Raw genomic sequence first — 11,532 nt, 5'->3', positions numbered from 1 at the left:
ACCCCATTGAGCCACCCCGAGCACGAGGAGCACGACGAGTTGGTACTCAAGTGCGGGTGGATCAAGGTACCTATGGACGAGAGACTACGGAGACTATTGGTGGCACACTTCCATGATACTCCTAGAGTAGGCCACGAAGGGGTCTTAAGCACCTACAAGCGGCTGGCCCAAAGTTGTACATAGATGGCGATAAAGTCAAACGTGAAAAAATATGTGCGTGAATGCCAAATCTGACAACGAGTCAAATTCGAGATGCTGATAAGCTCTGATGCCACTTTGATAGGCTCTATTACCAATTAATAGGCTCTGATACTAAATTGATAAGCTCTGATACCAGTTGTTAAGCTCTGATACCAAATTGATAAGATCTGAAACCAAAGATAGGCTACATTACGATTCCTTCAATATCTGAATGTATTATAGGAATCAGTCTGTGTGACCATGAGAAAATATTCATCAGATATTTCTCAGTAGTCAGAAAATTACAAAACAAATTGGGTACGATCCATAACTTTCTCATATTAAAGTTGGCTGCCATCTAGATATTGAAGTTAGCTACCATCCACATATTGAGAAAATAATCCAATTGCATATTGAAGTTAGCTGCCATCCACATATTTATAGAGGCTAGCCAACAAGTCCTAAAACAATATGAATACCTAATTCTAGAGGATTCCTGTTCATCGTGTTCGAACGCGCCCGATCGTGTTCGAACGCACCCAAAAACCTCTATCTCTGTCTGTGCGAACGCGATGCAGGCGTTTGAACATGGGCGTTCGAACTCACCCGACCGCGTTCGAATGAACAATATACGTTCCCTGTATTTGCGAACCTAATACAGGCGTTCGCAAGGGCGTTCGAACGCGACCCCTACTGTGTTCGAACACGATCTACAAGAATTTTATTTTTAATAAAAATAAACACCTAATGCAGTAAAAAAAAGATCATAATTAAGTGTATCAGCCCACTACGCCTTCCCCCACCTTTCTCTTAAGGTGAAAAGTCGGGGAAACGCTCCAAGATATCAGTCTCCAACTCCCATGGCGCCTTATCAAATGGCTTGCCAAGCCACTCAACTAGAATCTCCATCTTCAATCTGATACCATGTCGTCGTCGGCGTCTATCAAGTACTCGAACTGGCTCTACGATCTCTATCTCCTCCAATGGCTTCGGTAGAACTGATCCAACAATCTCATGATCTCCAATATGCTCTCTCGATAATGAAACATGAAAGACAGGGTGCACTCTCGACCCCTCTGGCAGCTCCAAACGATATGCAACCGGACCAAGGGCATTCGAACGTGACCTCTGCTGTGTTCGAACACGATCTACAAGAATTTTATTTTTAATAAAAATAAACACCTAATGCAGTAAAAAAAAAGATCATAAAGATCATAAAAAAGATCCAAGATATCAATCTCCAACTCCCATGTCGCCTCATCAGATGGCTTGCCAAGCCACTCAACTAGAATCTCCATCTCTAATTTGCTACCATGTCATCGTCGGCGTCTAGGAAGTACTTGAACTAGCTTTACGATCTTTATCTCTTCCAATGGCTCTGCTAGAATCGATGCAACAATCTCATAATCTCCAATGCGCTCTCTCAACAATAAAACATGAAAGATAGGATGCACTCTTGACCCCTCCGGTAGCTCCAAACGATATGTAACCAGATCAATACACTCCAACACCCGAAACAGACCAAAGTAGCAATGTGTTTGTACGATTCGGACTTCACCGATGTCGTCTCGAGCAGAGATACACTTTAGGAGTATCTTTGTTTCTAGTTTTATTGTTTAATTTCCAAGAAAATAAATTTTCTGTAAGTCGCGTTCAAACACGGGTGGAGTGCGTTCGAACGCGGTTGTGAACGTGGTTGTGAAAGTGTTCATTGTACGTTCGAACGCACTGTTAACGCTTGCATCGCGTTCGCAAATCCAAAGAAGTGGGAAATAGGCATGTTCAATTGCGTGTTCGAACGCCTGCATCGCATTTGCAAATCCAGAGAAGAGCGAACTCGGTGCGTTCGAACGCGGTCAGCGAAATTGTATTACTAGAGTTAATTTTGAGTTATTTGGTTAGCCTCTAAAACGGATGTGGATGGCAACCAGAGGTTATTATTGAAGAATTGAGTTTTGCCTTGCCTCCCTTGTCTTCTTCGCTCTCGTTCTCTCAATCCCCGCCGATGCCGCTTCTAACCTCCCTCGACCGGCTAATCACCCTAGACCTTTAGCGGCGGCCCTCTCCTCCTCCTTCTTCCAATCTATCCAACACTTACCCTAATCCTTTCATCAATCATAACCTTTCCATCACCACTTTTCACTGGTGCCACCCCACAAACACCAGTCCGCCTCTAACTACCATCACCTAGGATCTCGTGCCTCCATCCACGGATCCTAAATAGACCACCCTAATATTTGTCCACAAATCGGGCAATATCTCGAGATCCTCAAATCCGATTTGCTTGAAACTTAATTTATTGGAAAGCTCTTTTCAGGGGCTACAACATTTCTAAATTTCACATCGATCCAACAGCAGAATATTTTGGGATCTTATTTCAAAGTTCAATGCCAGATCAAGTCCAGATCAGAGAATTGGAAGAGATCGAACCTTAGCCTAAGGGGAGATCGTATTAAGCTTGGTATCAGAGCCACCGTTCCTCAAACACACACTTCCTATGACGACAACCAGATCCATAGTTGCACAGCGAAATGAAGAAGAGATTCTCCCAATAGAGGAGAGGGAAACGGTTGTAGGGACTTCCACCTGCGGAACCGCCCGATCTAATCAGAATACAGAAGAACCTAGTATTCAAGCTATGTTTGGGTTTCTTTCCGAACAAATGGCCATCAGCAACCAGATGATGATGGAGATGATGCTGGAATTATGGGCGACAAGGAAAGTCATGGCGAACAGGAACGCTCCATCGACCCCATGACGTGAGTCCACTTCCATGAACTCACCGTCGTCAGTTCAGAATTTGCAACCACAAGAGCCGCTGTTGCCACCACCCTATGGGCAGAGGCAAGCAAGGATGGTTCTACCAGGCCCAATTGCAGGTGAACCCATCCGACGAACAAACCACTATGGAGATCACCTTGGAGATCAAGATCCGTGGGCGGGTCAATATGATTCGGAACTACGGCGAGTTAATCAAAACCGAAGGAGGGATCATCAACCCTTCATGGTGCATCCTCCCCCGGTTAGACAAGGACTTGGACATGATCCAGAACGAGACAACGACATCTGTAGACAAGTCGTGCGTCTCAAATTCCCCAAGTTCAAAGGTGGTGACCCGATCGATTGGTTATATAGGACGAAGCAATTCTTCATATACCAAGGTACGGCGGAAGAATATATGGTGACGCTTGCGAGCTTCCACCTTGAGGATGCGGCGCTTCATTGGTTTCGAGTAGCCAATGCCATTGAGGCTATTGAAACTTGGGCTGACTTTTGCGCTGATATCACACGGCGATTTGGAGCGTCGGGGTATGAAGACTTTAATGCTCTCCTCTCAAAGATGGTGCAAAAGACCACGATTGGGGCATATCAAGAAGAATTTGAGAGGATTAGTAGCTGATGTCATTCACCATGGATGGATCAGCAATTTCGCAGCACCTTCATCTCCGGGCTGCGGGGTGACATACAAGCTGATGTGAGGGCTTTAAGGCCTAGAACCTTAAAGGAGGCCTTCGAAGATGCGGTGCTTATGGAAGACAAATATAGGGCCATGAAGCTACACCTGAAACAGAGTTGGACGAGCCAAGGGAGCCGCAATCAAGCTCAAGATGTGCCAAGAACCGCTACTGCGATGGTGCCTCCTCGAGCACCCTTGAAGCCATCCCAAGATGTGAAGTACGCACCTAGAGGTCCGGGACAAGCACTCACACCTGCTCAAGTGGAGAAACGAAGAGCCAAAAGCCTATGCTTTTATTGTGATGAGAAGTTTTTACCCGGGCATCGCTGCACTAAACTGATGGGATCGGTGATGATAACTAACGAATTGGAGGCTGAGGATAAGTTTGCAATTGAAAATACAGGTGTGGCTGGACATCAAGGAGAAGAAGCTGAGGAACAACCCGTGGAGGACATGATAGTTGAAATCTCTCTCGACGCCTATTCGGGGACAGCAGCGCCAAAGACTTTTTAGGTGAACGGTGTAGTCAAGAAAACCACAGTGAGAATCTTGATTGACACCGGGTCCACCCACAACTTCATTAACAAGATGCTCCTTAGGAAGATTGGGCTCGAGTTGGAACCCACAGAAGGGTTCGATGTGACGATTGGATATAGCACCATATTACGAGTAAATTTTATTTGTGGAGGTGTGGAATTGAAGGTGCAAGGCCAAACTTTTACATTGGATCTTTATCCGTTGGCCTTGCGAGGTGCCGACATTGTTTTGAGGACTCAATTGCTTCAAAGTTTGGGGCTCATAACATTTGATTTCTCAAACCTCACATTGACATTTCGGAGGAATGGTCGAAGGGTGCTACTAGATGGAAATTAACTATGGCAAGGGCTGACATTGCAACCATTTGTGGGCTTTCCTTGTGTAGGGGACCGAGCTCTACTATTGCAAATGACTGTTGCTGAACCAGAACATCCACTACCAAGGGAAATAGCTGTTGACATGCAAGAGCTGTTGTAGGAGTTCAAGGATCTCTTTGAGGAACCCCGAGGACTACTGTCGACCCGTCGGCACGACCATCGAATCCAGATCATTCCAGGGGCTGAACCAGCACATGTATGTGATACATTTAGTTAGGATTTTATTTAATTAGCTAAATATATTTCTACACAGTTTTGGAAAAATATTTGTAAAATATTCGACACATATTCAAATAATATCAAACTAGTTGGATAAGGTCGACAACCTCTAGATCTACAACTTTGATATTCATGACTTCTCCAGATTCGGAATATATCTATGACAAAATGAAAGCTTAATCCAAAAGGTATTCGAAGAAGATAAGGAATACTGGTTTAGTTAGTTTGTTAGGGTTTCATATTGTTTTAGGACTTGTTGGCTAGCCTCTATAAATATGTGGATGGCACCAAACTTTATATTGCTATTGGATTCTTGATTTATTGCCTCCTATCTTCTCTCTAGACTCCTCCCTCCTTCATCTTCATCATCCTTCCACCTCTACCGTTGGCAAGATTTCTCCTCACTTTTAATCTCCCTCAACTGTCGAGCCATCCCTCTTATTTGGAATCTTGACTACTTCGTTCCCTTCATCTACTTCTCTTAATCACTTTCACAATCCACCCTCATCTCCATACTCATCCATAACCCTAACATCCACTCCACCCATCACCACCACCATCACCCACGTTATTCCATATTTTTGTCCCTGCTACAGTTTGAATCTGCGAAGAGAAGAAATACGAAAGTTGTAGATTAGGAAGATACGGATCCAACACAATTAGTTTCGTAATTTTCTAACTATCGGAGAATACCTGAAGAATATTTTCTCATAGTTGCGCGGACAGCTTCCTACAATAAATTCAGATCTTAAGGAATTGTTCCATAGCCGATCTTTTAGTTTTAGATCCCATCAATTTGGTATACGAGCTTTAACAAATTGGTATCAGAGCCTAACAGTCTGGCCCTATCGGTACTCAAATGTCCAGAAAGAAGACATTAGTAAATTGGTGGTGGAAATGCTCGAGCAAGGGATTATTCAACCAAGTAGAAGTGCCTATTCATCGCCGGTGCTGCTGGTTCGGAAGAAAGACGGGAGTTGGTGGTTTTGCGTCGACTATCGAGCCTTGAATGTAATTATCGTCAAGGACCAGTATCCAATACCGATGATCAAGGAGTTGCTGGATGAACTCATAGGGTCGGCCTACTTCAGCAAACTTGACTTAAGAACAGGGTACCATCAAATCTACGTCGACCCAGAAGATGTGCACAAAACGGTGTTCCGAACTCATGATGGCCACTATGAGTTTCGAGTCATGTCGTTTGGGCTCACCAATACACCGGCCATCTTCCAAGGCCTGATGAATAACCTTTTCTGCTCACTCTTGCGTAGGTACGTGCTCGTCTTCTTTGACGATATTCTAGTGTATAGCAGGAATTGGAGCAAACACTTGCAGCATGTGCGGGAGGTATTAAATATCTTGCGACAAAACTAGTTAAAAGTCAAGATGAGCAAGTGTCTTTAGGGAGAGCCATGAGTGGAGTACTTGGGGCATATAATCTCAGCAAGAGAAGTGGAAGCTAATCCAAGCAAGATCAAGAATATGGTGAACTGGCCGATTCCTACTAATCAGCGGGAATTGAGGGGATTCCTTGGGTTGACGAGGTACTACCAGTGATTCGTTGCCAACTACGGCAAAATTGCTGACCCACTAACCTCTTTACTTAGAAAAGGTGGGTTTCAATGGATGGGCAAAGCGACGGAGGCCTTCGAAGCCTTGAAGACAGCTATGTCTACTGCTCCGATTCTAGCACTACCGGATTTTAGCAAGCCCTTTGTGGTGGAATGCGACGCTTCGGGTGAGGGCATTGGAGCAGTTTTGATGCAAGATGGCAGACCCGTGGCATATATGAGCACAGCATTATCAAACCAGTCGCGACAGCTATCCAACTACGAGCGTGAAATGCTAGCGATTCTACACGCCGTCACCAAATGGCGACCCTACTTGATTGGCCAACAATTTACTATCCACACAGACCAGCGTAGCTTACCCAACTTCATGGAGCAACGTGTGCACACCCCAGCCCAATAACGGTGGGTCATGAAACTCCTTGGGTATGACTACGAATTAGTCTACAAAAAGGGGATCGAGAATCGAGCGGCCGATGCCCTTTTGTGCCAACCGGACACTAGTGAACTTGCCTCTTTTTCAGCACCAATATTTCCTCTATTTTTAGATATGTGGGGAACCAATGCAGAAGATCATACCATGGAGGAGCTGAAGTTAGAGTTCAAAGATCGCTTCCCAAATTTCAAACCTTGAAGACAAGGTTGCGGAAGCATGGTGGATTGATACGATTCGGACTTCACGAAGGTCGTCTCGAGCAGAGATACACTTTAGGAGTGTCTTTGTTTCTAGTTCTATTATTTAATTTCCAAGAAAATAAGTTTTCTATAAGTCACGTTCAAACGCAGGTGGAGTGCATTCGAACGCGGTTGTGAATGTGGTTGTGAGAGTGTGCATTCTGCGTTCGAACACTACGTTCGAACGCACTGTGAACGCCTGCATCGCATTCGCAAATCCAGAGAAGTGGGAAACAGGTGTGTTCGATCGCGCGTTCGAATGCCTGCATCGCGTTCGCAAATCCAGAGAAGTGGGAAACAGGTGCGTTCGATCGCGCATTCGAATGCTTAAATCGCGTTCGCAAATCCAGAGAAGAGCAAACGCGGTCGGCGAAATTGTAATGTTTAGGGTTAATTTTGAGTTGTTTAGTTAGCCTCTAAAAGGGTTGTGGATGGCAACTAGAGGTCATTATTGAAGAATTGAGTTTTGCCTTGCCTCCCTCGTCTTCTTCGCTCTCATTCACTCAATCCTCGGTGACATCACTTCTAACCTCCCTCAACCGGCCAATCACCCTAGACCCTTAGAGGCGGCCCTCTCCTCCCCCTTCTTCCAATCTATCCAACATTTGCCCTAACCCTTCCATCAACCAGAACCTTTCCATCACCACTTTTCACCGGTGCCACCCCGCAAATGCCGGTCCGCCTCCAACCACCATCACCTAGGATCTCGTGCCTCCATCCATAGATCCTAAATAGACCACCCTGACGTTCGTCCATTAATCGGGAGATATCTCGAGATCCCCACATCCAATTCGTCTAAAACTTGATTTGTTGGAAAGCTCTTTTCTGGGGCTAGAACATATCCAAATTTCATGTCAATCCGATGGCGGCATCTTTCGAGATCTTATTGCAAAGTTTCGTGTGAAATCCAATCCAAATCAGAGAATTGGAAGAGATCGAACCTTAGGCTAATGGGAGATCGTATCAGCAACCTACTTAATATGGCGTCTCTATCCATCAACGCTAAGTCCACCTCTGTCCGATATGCAGATATCACTGGATCATAAGCCCGTAATGTCGGAGTTGTGCGTCCATACACCACCTCAAATGGAGTCATGTCAATACTGTTATGGTAGGTGGTGTTATAAGACCACTCCGCCCACGGTAAGAACTCCAACCATCGTCTCAGCATCTCTCCAACAAAGCACCTCAAATACTGCTCAATGCCTTGATTTACCACCTCGGTTTGGTCGTCCGTCTGTGGATGGTAGGCCGAACTGAAGTTCAATCGAGTCCCCTGCAATCTGAAAAACTCTGTCCAAAAGTCGTTCATAAATACACGATCACGATACGAGACAATCGTGCATGGCATGCCATGTAACCGAGCAACATCTCTAACAAAAATTTTAGCCACAAAAAATCCTCTCAATCCGGTGGTAGTTGTCGGAATAGGCCAAGTGGTCATACATGCAACCTTTTGAGGATTCGCCACTACACCATCCGCTGAAATAATGTGGCCTAAATACTCTACTTGTGGTATTCCCCATAGGCAGACTTTTTAATCTTCAATTAGTTTTGAATCAATAAATTCAGCATATCCTCCAAATGCCACCAATGCTCCAATTCAGTCCTGCTATACACTAAAATATCATCAAAAATAACTAAAACATACCTTCGCAATAGAGGCCGAAATATATCAATCATGAGGCTTGAAAGGTAGCTGAAGCATTAGTAAGACCAAAAGGCATCACTCGGAACTCGTAATGCCCGTCCGGAGTCTGAAATGCAGTTTTGTGCACATCCGTCGAGTGAACTCTAATTTGATGAGACCCGACCCTCAAGTCAAGCTTATTAAATATAGTCGCCCCTACAGGCTCATCCAACAACTCCTCAATAATCAGAATGGGATTTCGGCCCTTGACGGTAATAGCATTTAGTGCTCGATAGTCGACACAAAAATGCCATGTCCCGTCCTTTTTTCGCACCAAAAGCACGGGGATGAATATGAGCTATGACTTGGTTGTATGAGGCCTTGCTCCAACATCTCGGCTACCATCTTTGAGATGACTTCTTTTTGCACATGTGGATACCGATATGGCCTTACGTTCGCCAGTGCAGCCCCGGGTACAATCTCTATGCGATAGTCAGCCGCTCTCCTCGGTGGCAACTCCTGCGGCTCCTCAAACTGTCCAGAAAAGTTATCTAATAAATTAGACAATTCATTGGTAGCACCTGAACTCGTTTGAGGCTCATCTCCTACTGGTCATAACTGAAGAAGATAGGTCAAATTGTATGCACAAGGTAGGCCCATCATAGGCTACATCGCAAGAACCGGTGAAGATCGAACACCATCATGCCGCACATATTTGTTTCCTGGTTTAAATTTCATCCACATGCTCTAGAAATCAAATGTGACGGGTCCCAAACTCTAGCACCAAAGAAAATGTCTACTCCTCGCAACACCAATGGATACAAGTCCATAATGATGTCGTATCCTTGCACCCGTATACCGACCCGACGACACAAGCTCTCCGCCTTAAGTTTCATTCAGTCTCTAATAGCAACGTCAAATCCGGTGGTCAATTCAGCATCCAAACCCAATCTCCTTACTAACCGCTCGTTTAGAATGTTGTGTGTACTCCCCGAATCGATGAGGTTCTAACAAGTCCGTCTACTCGTAACGTTCTTGGCGCGGAAGTACCCAAATATGCATGCATCGATATTTCAGCTTGGATATCTTCCTCCACGCCCTCCTCAACGATCTCCTCATGGACTTCCTCTGGACACTCTCCATCATCAACAACCTCTTCATCCTCCTCAACACCGTCGATAAGCATCACACTTTCTTCGGTTTAGAACACCGATGACCGGAGGTAAAACGCTCATCACATCGAAAGCAAAGGCCCTTCGCTCTTCGCTCCTCCACCTAGCAGGTGTGAGAGTTCGAATGCCTCCTCTAACATCGGAAGAAGGTTTCAAAAGTGGTCGTGGTCTAGTACTCGCAGCCGCTGTTTTTGAAACTACAGAATTTCTAACCGGCGTTCTAGGTGCAAACCGCCCATCTCGGTTGCCCCAATTGTTTTTCGTCGCCATCTTTAAAGCCCTATGCTTTTGTTCCATCCTCACAGCCTTCTTAAAAGCCTCCTCAAGAGTAGTAGGACATAAAGCATGAACATTCGCTTGTATCTCCTCTTGTAGCTCCAAAATAAATGTGCTCATCAATGTCTGTTCAGGCCAAGGTGGCTCACAACGACTACTAACTCTTTCAAACTCAGCTTGGTACTCTGATACAGTCATCTTTTGAACCATCTTGCTTAATATGGCAACAAAATCTTCATATGTCGTTGTTTCAAATCTGTGTATAATCCTTCTACAAAAATCAACCCATCTAGTAAATCCATCACCATGAATAACCGATCTATACCAATGCAATGTCATTCCTTGGAGGTGAAAGCTTGCCATCTTCTACTGTATCTTGACAATGAAAATATTATTCAACTTGAAACATCCAATCCGTTGGATCACCGCCTTAGAAATTTTAGAAAGTCTAAGCATGTAGTTCTCCCCCAAATAGCATTGTCGAGTTCACGAAAGATCCCTCGTTCAGGTCTAAACATTTGTGCATATTGATCACCTTCTCTAAATCCTCGAGCACATCCATTACCATCTCCATAGGGATCAACCTTATTCTCATAGTGCCAATCCTCCTCATCAACGAAGCGCACCGGTGCCGCACGCCTCTCGGGTTCCACCATCGCTGATCTTGGGTTTTGTAACGGAGGTGGGGGATGATGTGAAGACATAGGTAGGAGGGGATCATTAACACTCATATGACGCACCTAGACCTGTGGGGTATCGGTTCGATGAGGTTCCACCGCTGGTCCTTCTTTAAACTCCGATCGTCGTCAAGGAGATGACGAACCCAATCGATTCACGACATATTCCTTAAATTCATCGTGATCCTTTTGCATGTTGTTAACTCTATGTAACAATGTTTGGAACATACCCCTAAGTTCATACATATTCGAACCCATGGATGTTGGTTGACTCAGTCCTACTGTAGTCACTCCAAAGGAATCGACCTCACAGTTAGGATCATCATGGATTGAGTCTTCCCTTGTCGGTGTGCTCTCCATAGGTCTCCTTGTTAATGTCATCTTCCTTATTTCAACCATTAATGGAGGTCTGAGGTTCGCCTGCTTTAATACCAATTGATAAGCTCTGATACCACTTTGGTAGGCTCTAATACCAATTGAGAGGCTCTGATACCAAATTCATAAGTTCTAATACCAGTTGTTAAGCTCTGATACCAAATTGATAAGATCTGGAACCAAAGATAGGTTATGCTATGATCCCTTCAAGATCTGAATGTATTACAAGAATCAGTCTGCGCAACCATAGAAAAATATTTGTAAGATATTATCCGATAGTCATAAAATTACGAAACCAATTGGGTTAGATCCGTAACTTCCTTATCAACAACTTTTGTATTTATGCCAAGTGGTCTTACAATATAGCTTATCACTCTAGCATCGGCATG

Source organism: Typha angustifolia, chromosome 8, assembly GCF_048772165.1.
Source record: "Typha angustifolia cultivar Huaian chromosome 8, ASM4877216v1, whole genome shotgun sequence".
Taxonomy (NCBI): domain Eukaryota; kingdom Viridiplantae; phylum Streptophyta; class Magnoliopsida; order Poales; family Typhaceae; genus Typha; species Typha angustifolia.
Note: the sequence above shows the minus strand (reverse complement) of the source record.